This window comes from Chelonia mydas, chromosome 4 (genome assembly GCF_015237465.2).
Source record: "Chelonia mydas isolate rCheMyd1 chromosome 4, rCheMyd1.pri.v2, whole genome shotgun sequence".
NCBI lineage: Eukaryota > Metazoa > Chordata > Testudines > Cheloniidae > Chelonia > Chelonia mydas.
The window spans coordinates 88,729,181-88,750,294 of record NC_057852.1 but is presented as its reverse complement, the minus strand read 5'-3'; the positions used below and the strand labels follow the sequence as shown (position 1 = coordinate 88,750,294).

The 21,114-nt window shown below is 43.4% G+C and overlaps 1 protein-coding gene across 2 annotated transcripts in view; it reads left to right on the top strand.

Moving 5' to 3' along the window:
- Positions 1–9,539: 9,539 nt before the first annotated feature.
- The window catches only part of CRACD (capping protein inhibiting regulator of actin dynamics), a 218,668-nt gene continuing 207,093 nt past the window's right edge, over positions 9,540–21,114 (top strand). For both annotated transcript variants that reach the window (XM_037897713.2, XM_037897712.2), the window contains exon 1: positions 9,540–9,717. The gene's annotated coding sequence lies outside the window, so the exon portion shown is untranslated. The remainder of the gene's footprint in view (positions 9,718–21,114) is intronic.

Here is a 21,114-nt window from a genome sequence, read left to right as displayed (position 1 = left end):
ATTTAAAAGACAAAACATTTTATTCTCTGGATAAACAGTTTGATTCTCTACAATTTATTTTTTTTAATCAATATTAACCTCTCTTAATTGAGTACTGTAACTGGGCTGGCTGCCTGCCTATCTTGTGCCCCCTCATGGCTTGGGGTCATGCTATAGCCTGCCTCAGTTTACCCCCTTGGACTGTTCAAATAAAACTTCTGGCTTTTTCTTGGTCAAAAAAAGCCATCCTTGGGGACTGGGTTTATTAGTCTAAAGTAAACTGCAAATAAAACTCAAAATCCCAAAACAATCCCATTCCTAAATCCATTCAACACAAGGTTTCTCTTCCTCCTCCCAGGCATTCCTGGCTAGGCTACCTTTGTTGTCCCTCCACTCCTTGATCAGGGTCTTGCCCAGGCCGCCCTGCCTGGAGAGGTTTTCCTGTTTTGGCAGGCCACTTCTAAGCCCTACCTTGCCAGGGTCTCAGTCCTAACCAGGGTTGCCAAGGCTCACCAAAAAAAAGTGGTACTGCCTTTCAAAACAAGCCCAACCCATTTCAGAGAGAAGGGAGGGAAGTGTTTTTACAGATTCCATGATTTATTTTTTTTTAGTAATAATGTAAATACAAACAAATGTATTTTAATAATTTTAATGTGTAACTTACTATTGTTTGCAGAAGAACTAGAAATAAAAAAGGGGTAGGGGACTGAGACTTGCATGCAGCACCTGCCCCCCACCCACTCTGCAAGGAGATCGAGGCTCCCCCATCCAGCCAGGTTTCACTATCTCCTCCCACACACACACACTAATTTACCTGGACTGGGACTGCACCCCTTAGCCTCTCCACTCATTCCTGCTCCTCATAGTCACTGACTGACTGGGACCGGGGACCAGCTACACCAGCTGTTTTGTGTGACTGCTTGAAATTCAGCCTTCAGAGCCACATACAAACAAGGGAGAATGGTATATGCCCCGTGCCTCCCCTCCCAAGATGCCTAGCTGGAAAAGCTCTCTAGAACACAGCTTTTTATGTACCATGCAGGTTCCCAGGGGGCTGAGGAGGCTGGAGGCGGTATCTGCTACTCAGCTTCCCAGGTTCATCAGTATCTCCCTGGAGTCCAAGGAAGATTACTGAAGACTCTCTGCTAGAGCCTGCTCACTCCTAGGATCCTCTAAGCCCTGAGTATTTCCTCTCTCATTGCAGCCTCCTGCTCCTTATAGGCAATCACCCTAATCTCTCCCAAGTCTGATTCATTCTGTAATCAAGGTTGGCTAGCCCCCACCCTACAGCCTTTAAGGGGTGAGCCACTCAAGTATAGTATGCACACATAAAATAAGATTGTCCTTGCTCCAAGGAGCTTGCAATCTAATTCATGCACAATTTAGATACACAGACTGCATCAGGTAATGGGTACATGTTTAAGGAGTTAGCGAAATCTTGGAGTGGTCACTGTTGAAAAGCTTCATGAAGTTGATATTCTGAATAGATGAGGCTGATGAAATCAATGGGACTACTTTGTTTCTGCCGTTAACACACATCTTCACTCTCCTCCTGTGGCATAATTCTCTATGGTGTATGCAATGTTGTAGCCTGAGAGTCCCAGGATATTAGAGAGCCAGTGAGGGTGAGGTAATATATTTTACTAGACCAACTTCTGTTGGTGAGAGACAAGCTTTCAAGCTACACAGAGATCTTTGAAGACCTGATACAAAGGGGTCTGACTTGCAGTTATGAGTGCTCAACACTTCTGCAACTGAAGTCAAGGGGACCTGGGACATGTCTTTTGAACACATATATATATATATATATATATATATATAATAATTATATAATATATAATAAGTGCTATATAATCAGTACCAGGTTTACAGTGGCGCCATGGCACCGGGCCCACGATGCACTCCAAGCTGCTGGCTCCTCTCTACCCCTGGCCCTTCCCACCTACCCCCGCCCCCTCCTCTTGGCCAGCTGAGGGACGGGCTCCTCTCCACCCCCAGCACTGCTAGGGACAGGGGCAGAGAAGAGCCCTCAGCTGCTGCCGCTCCAGGCTGGTGACCATCCATTTCAGGCTCCCAGGGACCAGGGCCACCTCTCCCTGCCACTCTGCAGAAGCAGCAGGCTGGAAAAGTCAGTGGCTTCCCTCCGCCAGCCCTGTATATAATGTTAAGTTCTCTGGTTCTTGTTATCTCAAATTGGGCACCCAAAATTAATGTATATTTTTTACCTTAAACTCTGTGCCACTGCTCCTGGGATGGGGTGAGATCCTCACACTAACCCTGCAAGAGTAGACTTGGGCTAGGTGGATTCAATCAGCTAATTAGGTTTCAAACAGGGGAGCTTTTGGCTGGAGGCAGCTAATTAGGAACAGGCTCACCTGTGCAGGAAGCTGTCCGCAGGCAGGGGCAGCTGCTGAGAAAGGGGAGAAACTCCCTGGGAAAAGGGAGAATGTTTGGGGGCTGCTAGAAAAGGCTGCAGGAAGGCAAGCAGCAGTCGTTCCCTAGGAAGAGGGAGTAAGATTCTTGGAGCTGGTACCCCTTTAGAGAGAAGGAGAACCAGACAGTGGAAGCAGTCTAGGGAAGGAGGAGAGAGAGGAAGCCCAGAACTGCTGAGATGAGGGTCCCTAGACTGGAACTGAGAGTAGAGGTCATGCTGGGTTCTTCTATCAGCCGTTGAGGGAGTGTAACTAGGGCAGTAAATGGGAAGATTTCCTAGGACTGTAAATGGACCGAAACCCAGAAGGGGGAACTGAGTGACCTAGCTAGAGAGCTAAATCACAAAGAGGATGCAGCGGGTCCTGGAGTGAGAGGAGCTGCAGACTGGAGTCAGAGTGACAGCATGCAAGCTGCAGACAAGGGTGTTGGCCTCAAGAACTAATCCCCAGAAATGACAAGATGGAGGTGCCAGACCAGTGGTAAGTGGAGCAACTGTAACAGCTTCTCCTCTCTAAAATGGGGATAGTACACTTTCACTTTACAGGAGTATTGTGAAAATAAATTAATGCTTGTAAAGCACTCAGATACTATAGTGGTGAAAGTCATGGAAAAACTCATGAGGAAATGAATAATTCTGTCTTTCTGAGCAGGGTTTGAATAGCGTGCAGTAAATAAGGCCTTGGGCTGCTCATTGAACAATGAGAATAAAATAAAATATTGAATATCTGATCAGTAAGTGAGCACCATCTCTCTTGTGCTTTAGAATCTGTTCCCACCTCTACAATGCCTGTGTGCCAAATGGGATGGGGGAGGTGTCATTTAGAGCACGGGAGAGAGAGGCTCCCCGCTTTCAGGTCCAGTGCCTGGCCCCAGTCCAGAGCATCCATGACAGGGAATGTCTGGCTTCGCCCCTGTACCTTTGGGCCATAGCATGCTCACTTGCTCTGTGCAAATGGTGTATGCACCATTTGGTCAGCACTAGTAGCTTCTTTTGAGACATCTGAGCATGCTTGTTGAACTCAGAATCTTTGGAAATTTTAGCTACTAAACTCCAAGAAGTCTGTATTGTGCATATGTGAAGTGAAACTTTCAAAGGATTATAACTTGGCCAAATTTGGACAGACTTTCACAGAATGGTGACAGGTATATCCCTGACACAAAGGCCACCTCCTCCCAGATTTTAACTCCCTTCTCCAGAGTATGGGGGCAATAGAGTTGTTCAAAGAAAAGGTCACCAGAATTTTTTAAAAATAAATAAAACACTGTAATTTTCCCTAGCCTTGTTCTTGGAAGTGGCTAAATCATTTGGGTGAAGTTTTGCAAAACAAAATCAGACTCAGGCAGACACCTGGCATGAAGCATTTTAGCTCTAACGGTTACAATTTACAAAATTATAAGCAACTGAAAATAGGGTCTTATAATGGGAAGTATCGGCAACTATTACCATCCCCACCTATAACTATTAACCATGTGTGTAATCCAGAGAGCTGGTAGCAACCCCTATATTTAAGTTGCCTAATATTTTGCATTGTAAAATATTCTTGCTCCTTTTTGAAGATGCTCCAACACCTCCACTATTTGCAGCAGACATTTGAAAGTGCTTGATTTATGTCCTATGAAATTCCATTCAGGTTTATCTGAACTTTTTTTTTTTTTTTTTTTTTTTTTTTTTAAATCACCATTTCTCTTACCTTGTTTCCATGCCTCAGAAAAATGTTGGCACTGTGCCAAACAATGGAACATAGTCATGCCCATGTTGCTGCTGTACAGGGAGCTGCCAGAGTAGCTGCTGCAGAGTGAGGAAAGTGGGGAGGCCCAGGCCAGTCTCCCATTACCCACCTCACCCTAACCCCTGGATGCAGCATGTGATACCTTCAGCCTGTTCCCCCCAATTCCAGCTGCTACCTAACGTAGTTGGTAGAATTCTCCCGCAGTGCTTCAGGTTCATGGTTCAAATCATACATGATGGAGGAATTTTTACTGTTGTACTAAGAAATTGTTCCCTTATCAAGGGGGGAGAGAGAGAGGAAAGCCTAGGAAATTGCATACCAAAAACATCATTAAAAGAACATTCTTTAAATTGCAAAGTTAAACACTTGACAGCTGGGAACTACCAGATTTATGATTGCATATGAAACCTTTATTCAGTCCCTGTTATAAACATTATAATCTTTAGTTAGGTGATGACACTTTTTCCGCCATTCATAAGATAGACACACAGGAGCAGAATTAAGGTACAGTTTAACTTAGTGAAAGAGGGTTTAACTATGAATAATGGTATGAAATTCAGTGGGAGATTTTTAGGTTGAATATCAGGAAAAATGTGTGCTATGTATTGGGGTAATTGTTCTTCGAGTGCTTGCTCATATCTATTCTATTCGAGGTGTGCACATGCCCACGTGCGTGGCTGTTGGAGATTTTTGCCTATCGTTATCCATAGGGCCAACTTTGGCACCCTCTTGATTGCCATGCTCATGCTTCAGTATATTAGGCGCTGCCAGCCCTATGCCCTCTCGGTTCCTCCTTACCGCCCGTGGTGGTTAGTCTGTGCTCCTTTTCCTTGCCTAGCAAGGGCTAGTGGTTTTTGTCTCTTTTGACTTCAAGCCTGAGAGATCTCCAGCTTTGCAGCCCAGGTCATCTGCGGCTCGCCCAAGATCACCAGCACTTTGCCCTCTCAACATGCATCGCTTGGGGGAGGCGCCAGTCACCGTATTGCTGGCACCGTTCACCCTCCCACCGGTCATCTTGTCAGTGCAGATCCCCATCCCCCGCACCAGGGGAACGATCTCCGTTGTGGTACCAGTCCCCGCGGCCCTCCTATTCGAAGTGCTGGTCTCCAGTGGCGACGGTTAGCCAACAGACGCAGGCATCAACGGCCCCACCTGAATGAAAAAAACGTGAGCAATAAACCACAAAAGCTGCAGTACTAGCTCCTGGTGACATTTTATACCTATTGATGCAAAGAACATGCAAACACAGGAGATTTTTAATGTTCTGGATTTAAAAAGATGTGTAGTTTACGATACTGTGGCTGTAATTTTAACTCTGTTCTCCTGCATCAATGCGCATAAAACCAATTTAGTGAATGGGGTTGTTCTTTGGTTTTTTTTTTTCCTTTTTTTCTTTTTTACTCAGTGCCTTCAATCTAAGTGGCTCATTTGCACCACCTAGTGGATTGATGCCTTCACTCGCAATGATCATGACTGACAAAAGCTAGAGAGATAAGGAGGCTGAGGTAATATCTTGTATTGGCCAAGCTTCTGTTAACAGAAGTTGGGCCACTACAAGATACTACCTCACCCACCTGGTCTCTCTAATAACCTGGGACCAACATTGCTACAACACAGCATTGATGGAAGCAAGCATTATTTGACAGATAGTACAGGTACATACAGTATAATAAACACACAGCTAGTAAAAGTCACTAAACCATCTGTTCTCCAAGTCCATCTATCACTTAAGTGGGGAGACTGTGGAAAATGATTCAGCTGTGTTAGTCTTTTCACGTCTCTGCAATAGAAAGAGCAAGGGCTAGTGATCCTAGCCTGACTTATTTCCACTCCCTGTAAGGGTGTGAAACTGACCCTTGTTAACTGGTGCTTAGATTACTGTAACCAGCTAATTTTTGTCCTCTAACCACAGAAAATTTACACTGTAGAGATTAAAAGGCTTTTTACATGTATGCACACAAGATGGACCATGTAGCATCTAAGCTTGACAGTGTGGCAAATACCAAGATCTGATGCTCAGCATTGCCAAGTTTAAGAGACCAAAAATCATGCGTCAGAACCCGCCAAATTATGACATTTTTTTAAAAAAAAATATATTACCTTGTTTAGGTCAGTCTCTCTTGATTTTTGAACTCCCCCTGCCCATCCCCACTGTGTGCGTGCAAGTGACAATTATGTTGCCCACTCTCCCACATGTAGTGGATAAGCCAATTTTTGGCCCCTGCTGCAGGAGCTCTCACCCTCACATCTGCCTGTCTCCTGCCCAGCAATTCATACTGTTGACCATCAATTCTCTTCCACCACCACCAACCACCCCCACCGTTCAGCCTCGATCATCACCACCCCATCAGTTCAGCCTCCCTACCCCATTGACCTCCTACTGCTAGTGTTCCCTCTAATTTTTCCCACCCACGTGTGGAATGAATTTTGTTATGTGCACCAATATGGAGGTGATGTGTGACAGATCACCTTCATACTGGTGCACATAACAAAATTCACATGGTGGGGCCAAGGGGTTCAGAGTATGGGAGGGGGCTCAGGGCTGGGGCAGAGCATTGGGGTGCAGGGGTGTGAGAGATCTGGCTGGGAGGGTGGGCTCTGGGGTGGGGCTGGGGATGAGGGGCTCAGGGCTGGGGCAGAGGGTTGGGTTCAGGGGGTGAGGGCTTCAGCTGGGTGCAGGCTCTGGGGATGAGGGGTTTGGGTGCAGGAGGGTGCTCCGGGGCTATGGCAGGGGGAGAGGACTCCCCCAACCCTCTCTCTCCACAGCAGCACTTGGGCTGGAGAGGAGAGACTCCTCTCCCTGCTGCAGCAGCAGCTCTGGGGCTGGGGCCGCAGGAAAGGTGCCCCTCCTCCGGCCCCCATAGGTCCAGCTGGGGCTAGGTGCAGGGAGGGCTGCCTGGGCTGCAGCTGGGGCCAAGCCACGGTTGGGGCCGGGTTGGGGTGCCCAGGCCATTGCTAGGGCCGGGGGTCGGACCCGACTGTGGCAGGTTGGGGGCTGGGCTAGGTTGGGGCTGGGGGAGGGTTGCCCTGGGCAGGTTCTCTGAGTGCCTGTGCAGCACTAATTAGGCTGCCAATCGGCCACGCAGCTTACAAGGAACTCAGCCCAGTGTCCTCATTTCAACCTCCCAGCACTCACCCCCTCTGCTCAGAACTTACCATCAATACAGGTCTTCCTCTCCCCACCCCAATGTCATCTCTGCTCCTTCAGGTTCTTCACCCTCCCTGGGGGGAGCTGCAGTGTAGTCCCCTCTCCCATTTCTCAGGCTGGCAGGGGAGCAGCCACCTGGGGCTGACAGCTGGAGCCCAGCTGTGCCTGCAGTGGCTGACAAGATTTCTAAGTAAAATTAATCCTCGCTTTTAGAACTCTCAGATGACAAGATTTTTTTTTCCAGTTAATGCAACTGCTTATTTGAGGCTTGGCCCTCCACTTCTTTTTATCTCAGATGAAATTTCTCTTCCATGCCACACTGTCTTTTGCCTTCTCTCCCCCCTCCCCCCCCCCCGACTTGTTAGCTTTGTTTATCTGATATGTAAATGAATTCTCTTTGTCTTTCAGAGTCAACCATATTTCTTTGTTTAGGGTGGGGTAACTCCTGTTTGGCTGGAAACACTTTTGTGCCACGACTGAAAAATAATCCTGACACCTGTTGAATTGTGAGATCATGAGTGAGGCTTAATTACTCAGAAATCGTGACTCTCGCAATCAATTCATGAGAGTTGGCATGTCTGGATACTTGTGTTCAGCCAATTATTGGCCTGCAAAATTTGGGGTTTGTGGCATTTAATTTTGTTGCTGTTCCATCAGTTAAGGAAGTAATACCCTGATTATGATGCTTGACCAATGGGAAAGCTGAAGAGGCACATTTCTCAGCTTGTTTGGTCACTTATGGAACATTGCAGATCAAAGAACTATTTCCAGCACTTGATTATTAACATTTACTTAGAATAGGTATAGCTAACTTTGCTACTGTTTCAGTGGTATGTTCACACAGTGTTCTATGTAGTAGTTAACCTCACCCCTTCCCCCTTTTTGGAGAGGTTTTGAACCACAATATACTGGGATCCAGATTATTCTGGTGGGCTAGCAGAGGCTGTATAAGTATTAAGGCTAGACTTAAAACCTGGAGTGTGCAGTTAAACATTAGATCGATTCAGCAGCAGCAGGATACAAGTGCCAAGCTAGAGTTTTTGCATCTTTCAGCTATTTTTTTGGTGGAACAGTAGAAGCATCACTTTCTCTCCATTTTGAAGGTGCACTTTCTGGGGCCAAAATTGGTAAGGCTCTAGGATCCAGATGCTTGATCCAAGATTTTGTGGCACTATTGCCATGAGTTGCATCCGAGTCTGGATTTTTTTAGTCACTCCTAAGCCTCAACATGTTTTCTACCTAGGCAGTGGAATTTGGCTGAGGGGGACTGGGAAGGATCCAATGCCTATCAGTTGCTGGATCTGGGTTTTGCTGTACTGTTGCGCCAGTGTCCACATTTTTTGGTAAATAGCAAAGGCTAAACATATTCTCTGTTTAGGCAGTGTGAAGAGTAGGTGCCAGATTTTGGGGTGACGGGCCAGGCTTTCTGTTCAGTTGAATTGTGATGCTTCGGTATCTGTGCTCCATTGCTGGAGTAGAAGCAACTAAACTTGTTGTCTACTTAAGCAGGCCAGAACTGGGTTTTTGTGCTAGTGCACCAGAACCAATCAGTGTTCAGGGTTGGTTTGTTTGTGCAGTAGGAACAGCTAGACCGGGGGTTCTCAAACTTTTGTACTGGTGACCCCTTTCACCCACCAAGCCCCCCCCCCCCCCCCCCATGATTTAAAATCCTTTTAAAAATATTTAACACTATTATAAATGCTGGAGTGAAGCATGGTTTGGGGTGGAGGCTGACAGCTCGTGATCCCCATATAATAACCTCATGACCCCCGAGGGGTCCTGACCCCTAGTTTGAGCACCCCTGAGCTAGACATTTCTGTTTAAGCAATACGAAAAGGAGTACTAATGGCACCTTAGAAACTAACCAATTTATTTGAGCATAAGCTTTCGTGAGCTACAGCTCACTTCATCGGATGCATCCGATGAAGTGAGCTGTAGCTCACGAAAGCTTATGCTCAAATAAATTGGTTAGTCTCTAAGGTGCCACAAGTCCTCCTTTTCTTTTTGCGAATACAGACTAACACGGCTGCTACTCTGAAACCTGTTTAAGCAATGGAATTTGGGGGCTTGGGTACAAATATCATCGGGATCCAGGTAGAATCCAGTTTTTACCTTTTTTTCCCCCAGTAGGAGCCGTTCTCTATTAAGGCAATAGAATTCGGCAGGATCCAACTTTTACCCAAACTCTCCCATTTGGCAAGGCAGCGGGAGCGTGCCTTCTCTTGCTACCCAGCGTGGGGCTGGTGGGTTGCAGGGAGCATGTGATCACCGGAGCGACTGAGCTTGCATTGCCATGGTGTGGCAGCCGCGGGGAGAGCAATGGAGGCTGCTTAAGAGGGAGGCTGGGCGGCTGCTGCTGCTGCATCCGTCGCCAAAGGAAACCACTGCGCACCCCATCGCTGCTCACCAAACGGCGGAGGGAAAGAGGTAGGACGCCCCTGCTTCCCTAACAAATGTTGTTTCAGTGTAAATGGCTGCAGTTAGGTCCCCGTCCCTCCCCCCCGGAAAGCTGTAGCACTGTACTATGCTTCCTCGCATCCTGACCTTGCCTCTCTCGCTCATTAGCATCCCTTTGCCTCTACTCAGCGATTCCGGCTTGTCAGGGCTATTTGACGTTCCGGGCTGTTTTCTATTGTTAGGCACGGCTGGTCTTTCCTTAAAGGTTATTGAACTACATGTGTGCGATTGCTTGTTGTGAGCCTGGGATTTGCATCAGTTTTGCTACCTGTGATATTTCCCCGCTAATAGCAATGAAAGAAAGTGTGAATATTATGTACGCTAGGAGCAGTTGGATGCACAATGAATAGATCAGAAAAAGGGGCATGTAAGCAGTATCTCCTACTGTAAAACTGTCTTTTTGTTAAATAAAAATATTAGGAATGCCTGTGAGTGTTCATTGAAGGTGCTACTTTGTTGCCTTCTGAGAATTTAATAGCTGGATTGGCTCTTTTAAATTTCTTCTATATTTTCCTTTGTTAGCATTTCCCAGAAGAATCCTGTATTCATTTTCCTTTGCTGAAAAGCAAGAGGTCTCAGAAACATGACTTTTGTTCCACATTATCACCTTCAAGAGCTACATTGCTTTGTTTAACCTCCTCTAAGCCATTTATCATGAACCTCTGACATCATCTTGTAATGAGTTATGAAATCTGCTGGTTTTCATGGTTAAAATATACAATACATGGTTTCTAGTTTTTACCTTTCCCCTAAGAACTGGAATAGGCAAACTAGAGATTAAGATGTCTTGGATGTAAAATTGGTTTTCGTCTGTTTTCTTACACAATTTCTTCAGTTTGATCATTTCTCATTCTGTTGGGGGGGAGGGGGCGAATGAGCCACCCATGCAAATTGTTGCCTTGTAATGTTAACAGATCTCCAGTGAATGTTGTCGTTTTATTTTGACCAGTTTTGCTAATATTAAGAGTCACAACAGAAGAATAAAAATGTTTGGTTTGTAGATGTTTGCAGAATATTTTTATTAATGTTTCAGCTCTGGCTTTTTAAATACAAAATGCCTAATTCTAAAAACACAGTTCAAGGGGTTAAAGAAAACTTAGAAACCACACCATGCATCCTGAAAATTTAATGTGCTTGACAATAATGGCACTGAAACTGATCTGCTAGTAGGCGTGTGGGGGGGGGGGGAGTTACCCTTTTCTGTGCTAAGTGCTATTTACCACTAATGGCGTATAATAAATATTCTGTAGCTAATTTTCTATTAATTTAGTTGTCAGCTTGATCTATGTATGCTTCATAAGCAGTGTATTAGTAAAAAAATAGGTAGCAGTTGTCTTACGTTGGTATTGTGTGCATTTTGGGGACCTAGTGCCATTTATTTAATTAGACTAAAAATAATAGTGGTCATAGCTGAATTTCACTTAATGTTTAGTAATTAAAATGTAGAAATTATCACTACCAAATAATGCTAGATATACTTTTTGTAGGGTATCAAATCATTTAGCTATTTCTGAATATTAAATTAGGCAACAGAAACTAACATTAATACAAGCTTATTTAATGAAGAAAATTAAATTTCTTATATATATCCAATGTGTATCAGTTATACATATAACTCACTGAGAGTTTTAATCCAGTTCAGGAATTTAAGCAAAATATTTGTTAAATGCAACTCTTTCATTGTTAAACCTATTCAATCAAAGGCTCTTTCTTGGTCCTGCATTTCATTATAACAATGAGTTTAAAATATAGGACTGTATCTGTGAAGTGTGTGGAAACAATAAGTAAGCTATACTTACATATGTCAAGATTTTAAAGAAGACTATAAAGAGTCTAAAAATGGACACTAGTAAATATGGTACTTACCAAAGAGATTCCTACTATTTGTTGTTACTTACCATCTAAGTTACTGCCTCAGCACATCCTTTTTTAATTAAGCCCACGTTCAAAGGGCCATCTACCATGAATGTAAATATGTCTTGTTTGCAAAAAAAATACTGCAAATTTACATTTTAGTAAATTTCTTTTCAGATGTGAGCATATTTGTATACTTTGTATGCTGTATAATTTTTTTAAATAACACTGGCAGCAAATGGTAATGGAATAGCGCTCGCTATTTGTATGAATTATTAATGCTTCTACAATATTCTCATGTTAAAGAAAACATTACAAATATTTTAAAATTGAATCATTACATATTTTACTGTACTGATTTATGAAGTTATACAGGTTGTTGAATGTCTTTAATAAAAGTTATTGTAATGTTGAGTTGTTAATAAATAAAGTAAGTTTGCGTCATTTACTACTAAATTAATCTCATTCAAATCACCCTTGTGCAAATAACAAGTTATAAGTTGGTAATTAAAATATTGGTGTTGCTATGCATAATAAACTGGTTTTGTTTTTAAAAGGGACCATTGTTTTTGTTTTACATATGAAATTAGTTGTGGATATTTGTCAAAAAATGACACATTTTAGATTCATTCAGAATTTTGATTCCTGCAAATAAGAATAGTGACTTTTAGAGGCTTCTCTTGTTTTGCCTTAGGTCACTGTTCTATACCTTTGCCAGGTGCCTCAGTCAATCCTTGAAAATTTTGATGAAGTATTTTGGGTATCAGTTGTGCTTTGGGATCTTTCAATGTGTGCATCAATAAAAAATGTTTTACAACAAACATAGATGAATGGAATAAGAATAAAAAGAGGACAAAGAATGAATGTCATAGTTTTCACATTTAAACGAAGTATAAGAAGAGACAGCATATACTTAAATGACTGCATCCACATCTTTTCATGAACTAGTTCAAGAAACAAGTTTTTTTCCACCTTTTGAATTATTCATATTTGAATAGTTTACTGTGTATGTATTCAAGGGGTTTTGGCATCCCCCCGCCCCCCCATAAGATCAATCCCAGGAATCTTTAGGTTTTTCAAAGGCAAAATTTATACATACAGTGCTGAATAATAGTTTCAAAGAGCTCACAAGCAGTGGTATGCTAGGAAGAGTACACTGTGAATCTTTGGAGATCAAAGAGCTCAGAACAATGTAGATGCACAGATATAAATGCTGAGATAGTCTAAACACCTGGGACAAATTTTGCAATAGCGCGCATCCCATACAATTGAACTGGATTCAATGGGGTTACACAGGATGTATTTCAGAGCAAAATTTGTCTCCTTTGACTAGAATCGTAATAGAGCACGTGAAATTGTGGTGTTAACACAATCACTGCTGCTGTTGGCTGCACTGGACTGCTCAAATGTTCTGTTATCTCCATTTTTGACTACATTGGTGACTGCTGAAAAGTGCATTTTCCCACTGAGATTCTGTGAAATCATAGGTGCTGGAACTAGGGGTGCTGCCCTTGCTTGAAGTGGTTTCCATTATATACAGGGTTTACAGTGGATTCAATGACTCTCAGCACCCCCACTATAAAAATTGTTCCAGAACCCCGGGTGAAATCCATCTTTATAAGAAACTGTGTATTGTAATGTTGATTTCAAACATAGTCTTGAATATCCCTCCCTGAAAGGAATTTCACAGAGACTCTCTCCATTACATATTAAATGATTCTTTTGTTTAAAAAACCCAAATTATGTCTGGTCAGAAGCTGACATTCTTACCTCAGCATTGATATCTATATTGATGACGTATGATGAAGAAATTTTACATACAGCAGACTCCTTTTTAATTAATGCCATTCAAAAACCTATATTTCACTACATTAGTGGTGGGTTAATTAAGGCTGGTGTGATCGCAGACATAAAGTTGCTATTGCATATCACCATGGATAAGTGACCTATTAAATTTGCTTGAGACATTATGCAAAAATGATTAATATATTAATACAATTGCACAAGTATAACATACCATTTAAATTTATTCATATTTTCTTTCCTATATACACAGAGTTACAGGAAATTATAGACAGAACTTGAGAGAAGTTGAGAAATTATATTTGTAGTTTTCAGTTGATTGTTCACAGTACTGATGCAGCTAAAGTTTGCCTCTAAAATATGGCTATAGTGACTTTTATCAACTGTACTTATTACAGTTTTAGGTAGTAAAATCAATTAAATCACTTTCCCATAAAAGCTTTGAAATAGCTGCATATATAATTTTAATATTTATATCTATAACTTACTGCAGTTAGAAAAAGTGTATGAAAACACAGTCCACATGAATAAAGGTTCTCAATACCATTAGTGTTTGCGTGTGTGAAAAAACACAAGTTGTGCAAAAATTATATGCTGACCTGCTTGAATGTGTCTCATTACTCAGCATATTTTTGAATGTCAGCAGTCAGACTCAAGCAGCTTAATATAACAGCTCAAGCTAGGGCTTTACAGTGAACCTCCCGTAGCAGGAGGTTGTATGTGAGAGATTATGGTTGTCAAAACTTTAAAATTTAGGAGAAAAGTTAGGAGAAATGTAATCAAAACCCAGGACTGTCCCACTCTGGGTAAGGCACTGCCATTTGTGGGGGCAACATGCTTGTGCCCCCTCAGCACTGCCCGGGGGCTTAAGGTTTCAGCCTACGTCAGGGTTTCAGCCCTCGTGCCTGGCTTCAAAGAGGGTGGGGGGAGGGGAGTTCGGGGTTTCAGTCCTGCACCATTCCTGGTTTTAGCGGGGGGATGGGGGAGAAACAGCTTGGGGTTTCAGCCCTGCACCGCTCCTGGCTTCACCCACGCCCTGCTTGGGGCATCGGGTTTCAGCGGCAGGACTCCACGGCCCCCCTGAAGGGATTCGTGGACCCCCTGGGGGCTGCAGACCACCAGTCGAGAACCGCTGCTACACAGGATATTGACTTCTTAACTTGTTCTTCAAAGAACTCCTTTTCTTTTAAATAAAGCAGCATGCAGTTCTTTCTCTGTGACCTTCAGTAAAGCCACATGGGAAACTCTTTAGTACAAAAAATGAAAAGTACTAATCAATTGAAGTATGGAACAATTTGACCCAAATCATTAGATAGAAAAATCCTGGTTTACAATGGATAAAAATCTATATAAATATACAGTACACACACATGCGTGTATATATCTATTGTCTGTGGTGTATGATATAGGTGGGATTGGTAAAATCACTTTTTAAGGTTTTGTGACGCTTCCTGTTATAAGTCAGTTTTCAGTAGTTTGGCCATTTCTGAGAACATAACTATGGGAAAACTTCATTTGTCTATAGTAAAAAAATAAAATAAAATCTTGATCTTTTATTTAAAATGTTCTGGTGCCTCCATGCTTTGGTTCAGGGAGTTGAAATTTGGCAGGGAGTGGCCTCTTTGTCAGGGATGTGTATTTTGCCACTTCTGTGAAAAATTGGCTAAAAATTGTCCAAATTATAAACCTTCAAAAAATTGCAGTTCACACATGCACAGAGATTTCTTTGGTTTTAGCAGCTAACATCTCTGAAGATTCCATCCACACTTAGCATGCTCAAGCCTCTTGCAGATCCTAGTGCTGACCAGACTGTGCTTATACTATTCCTGAGAGTGAGTGAGCATGTTCCATATCCTCACAGCTCCTGTATGTGACAGGACTGTCCATGTGCCATCGCCACAGACAACTGAGTGTGCTCCAGCCCTGGGCTATGGGGGATCAGAAATACTTTTCCTGTAATGGCTGTTCCCAGCCACTCTGGACCAAGTTAGGACTGGGCACTGGAACTGAGAGCAGGGAGCCTATCCATTCTGTGCTCTGTGACCCCCTGTTGACAGGATGGAGAAGGAATTCATCTGATTTGAATGAGGAGTGGACAAAAGCTGGACCAGGGGAGAGAACGTAATAGATTGGGACAGGGATTCTGATGAGACTGGGATTATCTGGGTAAGGAGACCGAAAGCTGTGGGAGCGGGTGGGTTGTGACTAGTTGGACAAGGACAGCAGGAGTTGGAACTGTGTGTGAGGAGACTGGCAATGGGAGTTAATGAGGGAAATTGGAGGAGTGGGGGGAGGCGGGGAGCCAGTTGGCTGGGTAGGGTGGCAAACAGATCAGATGAGGAGATGTGGACTGATTTAACAAGGAGACCGGGGCTAGGAATTACTGGGCTGTGACTGGAGCTGGGAGCCACTGGGCAGAAAGAGACATTGGACAAGGTGCTGGAAGAGGAGAACCTGGTTCCAAGTAAGGACTCTGAGAGGCTCGAAGTCAGCAGGGAGATTAGGATTTGGACAGCGAAGCCTGGAGTTGGGGACTGGGATGAGAAGCCTGAGGAACGCAGACTAGGACTGGATAAGCAAGGAGAATGGGACAAATAATCAGCATTGAGGAAGAGGGACAGGTTAGAAGCTATGAGACAGAAAGGGTTGAGATCAGGATACACAAGAAGAGTTTGTGCTCACTAGAGCATGTCCACTAGAGTATGCTCCGTTCCAGAGCCCAGAATGGGACCAAGATTTCAGCAAATATCTGTGAAACCCACTGGCAAACTGTGCCTCATCCCCTTCTAGAGCTGGTCCACATAAAGGATGAAAACATACTATTGCTATCAATTACTGTGACAGAGGTCTGTGTTAGAGATCTAAAGGTTCCAACCATGCTAATGACCATGTGGGTGTCAGTGTGATGCCACGTAAGGGGATTGCTATTTTTTCCATAAAGTTTTTGTTTGTTTTGTTTTTAAACCTATGAATTAACCACCAACAAAAACTGTTAAAAGAACATTATTAAGGATACACAGTCAAACACTCAAAAGTTATGAAGTGTGAGTATTAAGATTGTCTGTGCATTGCAACCTTAATTCACCCCTTGTGCATATGCATTATGATACAGTTTTAAATTACATGATCACATACTATTTTCCTGCCTCCTTCAGTGCACAAGATGAACCTGCTCTCAGGGTGGAATCAGGATTGCATAGTAAACAAGACTATTGTCTGTAGGGAACCTGCCTCATTTGTTGCAGAGATTGGAAGATGTGTCTTGAATGAGGCAGGGAGAAGAGAAAAAAGGGTCTCCTAGTTAAGACAATTGAAAGCTACCCTGGATTCTATCCCTGTCTCAGTTGCAGAGTTCCTGAATGGTACGAGGCAAGTCACTTAAAACAAACTGTTCACAGGTGGTTGCTATGTATATGTTCTTCACTTTCTGGGTGCCTGACCTGAGACCCTGGGGTCTGATTTGCAGAAGCGCTGAGTGCTCACAGCTGCAACTGAAGTCAATGGGAGCTGTGCTTTGAACAGACACAATTCTGTATAATGCTAAGTACCCTGAAAAAATCAGGTTCCAGTTAGCTCAAACTGGAATCCAAATTCAGTGGACATCTTTGTCTTTAACTTCTCTGTGCCTCAGCTCCCCATCTGTAAAATGGGGATAATAGCAATCCCTTCATCTCATAGGACTGTTGCATAAATACATTAATAACTGTCTGTGAAGAACCCAAGTACTATAAGGATGAGTGCCACTGAAAAACCCACGAGGAAATAAATAATTCTGTATTCAGAACAGAGTTTGAATAGTGTGCAGTAAATAAGGCCTAGGGCCATAGTGAAGAATGTGGAGGAAACAACTTTGAACAGTGTGATGAAGTATACAGATTCCATAGTGGGCAGCAAGGGGTTAAGGAGCGGCTCTGGGATCAGCCAACTCCATCCCTGCAAGAGCTGCACAGACTGGAGGAGGAGTTAAAAGGAAGCAGAACATCTCACTTGCGGGTAGACTAGGGTAGAGAGCAGACCTATAACTCGCAGCTCCTGAGGAAAAGGCTGAGGAAAAGTAGGATCTCTCCCAACAACAACTGTCTGAAGGTCCTTCCCCAAGGACTGACTGACCTGCTTCTGATATACCCTGAGAAGGAGGCATTTCCGCCTTCTCATACTAACTCCGTTTGTTTGTATTAATTCCCCTTGTTTTCTTTATGGATTATCCCAGAAGGGGAGGAGAGATTTGGAAGTGACCTGGCCAGATGGCCAAGTCACAGGAGGGGGCAGCTGCTGCCCCCCCTGAGAGAGAGAGAGCTGACACACTATGCTAGCCACGAGGAGGCGCCAAGCAGTTCACACGTTCTTCCCACAGATTGCGAACTTTGGACAATAGAGGGGTACAGGAAGTGGCCCTGGGATAGCAGCCTTAAGGCCCCAGAGCCTGGTGGAGCAGGAAACCCTGGGCTCCCCTTACAATCCCTCCCCATCCTGCATTTCAAAGGGCCTAACCCCCTGACCAGTAGGTGACGCCCTAAAAGTGGCAACCATCACAAATAGCTATCCATTTGGTGTGCAGAGAATGAGGCAGGGGTCCTGTGGCAAATCATATAATTAAAGAGGGTCTCATAATGCATACACCCAAAGGGGCGAAATTAAGATTGGAAAGGCAGGCAGCCTTTATTCTGACATTTCCAAATTTTAAAGTGCTTGACTTTGCACCTTTCATATTCTTTAACATAGTTTTTTGTGTGTAATATATTTACATAACGCGTCTATATGTGTGTACTGTACAGAGAGACAAGGTGGGAGAAGTAATATCTTGTATTGGACCAAGTGCTATTGGTGAGTTATACTGGTTTTAAACCATGGGTAACCAGTTTCTCAGTTGGCTTGGGTCAAATTATTCTATAGCTAAATTAATTAAAAAGGTAAAAGTCTTTTTCATTGGGTATCCTTAGTTTTTCATATAGCTGTTGCTTATTTCTAGCCTTGTTTTCCTGTCCACCTCCTGAATTTCATTGACTTGGGTAATTCAGGATTTGTACTGCAGGCTGAAGCGCCTTAACCATTTAAAATATGTACTCTTTACAGGTATCAATATTTAATTTGACAACTTTTCTGGTATTCTTAAAGTACCAATTTCTGGTTCAGATGGTATTCTAATTTCTGACAGCTCTCCGTGAAGATGCGGGAGTTGGATGAGGCCCATAGACAGAAGGGAAAGTTGTTGGGGTTTTTTAACTTATCTTGGTTTTATTGCTCTGGTGTGGAGGGGGAGATGGAATTGGAAAACTATTGAATAATTTCCCTTAATAGTCATTCCAAGTTGTTAATGGTGTGTAAGTTAGAGAGGTGAGAACCTAAAATTAATAATTTAGAAATGTTAGAAGGTTATAGGTTCATAATTAAAATCCTTTTAGAGTGATAAATAGTTTTTTCCAGTATGGAATAGAAGGAAAAATATTTCACTTTGGTAAATGTGTTCTGTAACTTCTTTTCCCCTCCTACCCTCACCCCAAACTTTTTCAGGTTCTCTCATGTCTAGTGTAATTACTAAAGTAGAACCTCAAAGATGCGAACATTAGAGTTACGGACTTACCGGACAAATGGACACCCCGGAAGTCATCAATCAGGCAGTAGAGGAGACCAAACAAACAAAAAACAAACCAGCAAATACTGTACTGCCTCAGGGCTTTAGCCCTGGGGCTCACGGCTTCAGCCATGGAGCGGGGGGGGGGGGGGGTTGGGGCTGCAGCTGCATGGAGGGAGTGTCATGGTTCTGGGTGGGATGTGGGGCTGAGAATTTCTGACCCTCAGGAACACCAGGGCTCAGGGCTTTAGACCGGGGGAAGAGCTGGGGCTTGAGGCTTCAGCCTCACAGCTCCATTCCCAGCTTCAGCCCCGCGGGGGTTATCAGGGCTTTAGCTAAGTAGGGAGCACCAATTTCAGCCCCAGTGCTCCACCTGTAGCGGAAGCCCTGAGCCTGGGCCAGGGCCCCCATGAGGCTGAAACCTGGAATCGAGCTGGGGGCTGAAGCCCCAAGCCCCAGCGTTTCCCCCCAGCCTAAAGCCCTGAGCCCTGGTGCTCCCAGGGGGCAGAAGCCCTGAGCCCCATGTCGGGAGCCCTGGCAGCCCCTTGGGTCAGAAGCTCCAACCCCCCTCCCACCCGGAGTCTAACCCCCCACCCCTCCACCATGGCTGAAATCCGTAACATCTTGTTCAGAGTTACGGACCATTTCAGAGTTGTGGACAACCTTCATTCCCAAGGTGTCCATTACTCTGAGGTTCTACTGTAACTTTGCAAGGATTCTAGTGCTGAGAATTTCTTACCAGATTTGGAGCCCAGTTCTAATTTAGGTAAAACTTCCACTGACTTTAATTACCAACCAAGTAGCCTACACCACAGACAATACACTTCATCTGTAACTCTCTCCCCTGTCTTCCCTAGGGATGCCAGCTTTCCATTACTCCTTTACCAAACCACACTTTTCCAGCCTAACACTGTACTACCCCAAACATCCACAACTAATACTGTTGGGAGAAGAGAGTTTTATATGGGGGTATGTGTGTAAAGGGAAAGGCAGAACATTGCAATACATAGCCTGTGGTGTATGGTAGTTGTAGTAATGGTAAAGAGTGTGTTTGTGGGTAGCGGAGAAGAAGGTATGTACTGTTAGGTGGCATACATTTTCATTTCTTTCCTTTATGGGTTTGGATCGGGTGTGTGGTGTGCAATGTTAACAGCTTCAAATCACAGCACATTTTTTGGGGGTATTAATTGTGTTTACTTTGATTCTTTTGGCAACTGTCCCCAGCTGTTGCTTCCTCAGAACTCCAGTAAGAGTTTCCCACTAACTTTGTATTTAAAAAACACCAAAAATAAACTAAAACAATACTCTCACACTATTGTTATAGTGAACACACATACTTTACCTCTCCTTTGGAACTGAGAAGTCCTTGGTGTTTCTCTGGACTGAAATTTGAGACTCTTTCTTGTCAGAGGGTTGAAAGATATTGATAGCATCATCCTTCTTCCTGCACTCATAGTCCTGCAAATGGTAGCATGAGAGAGTACACATGCTTCAATAATTGTTTTAGAAAGATCACTAATGGTATTTGATCACCCGAATGGTTATCTGCTTGACTTCGGTATGTGCTGCTTTGGACTCATTCACTTGTGGTTACAATGCACAATTAACAGAATTTCTCCTGTCTCAGTTCTTGTCAGCCTTAGAGATCATGCGGACATCAGCTCTGTATTTTTGAACAATTAATTATTTGTGCCCATTACTCTCATTTTTAATATCTCACCTCTAGTTTGCAAGACTGATGGATGCTCCAAAACCTGTCAATGCATGATTTAGATCAATCTAATACAGAATGATTGCAGCATATGTTGACGTCCTATAACTTAGTGAAGCTGGTAAGTTTGGTATCTGTAAAAGTGAGATGTTTCCTGCTTTTGAAGTTCAAAAATCACCCTTCAGAAAGCCACCCTCCAACATTTTTCAATAATGTTTTAATCTGTACAGTTTCTTAATGTTTTGGTGTTTTGTTTAATTTCATAGACTTTAGAGAATTATAACATTACTAATCAACTATTGTGTATAAAGCAGTGGATAGATAGCTCACAGTGTTGCAGTTATCTGTATTTAGGGTCTAAATTCATCCCTAACTCTTGACTTCAGAGGAGTTAGAATGAGGATGACTTTGCACCAGTATGTTAATA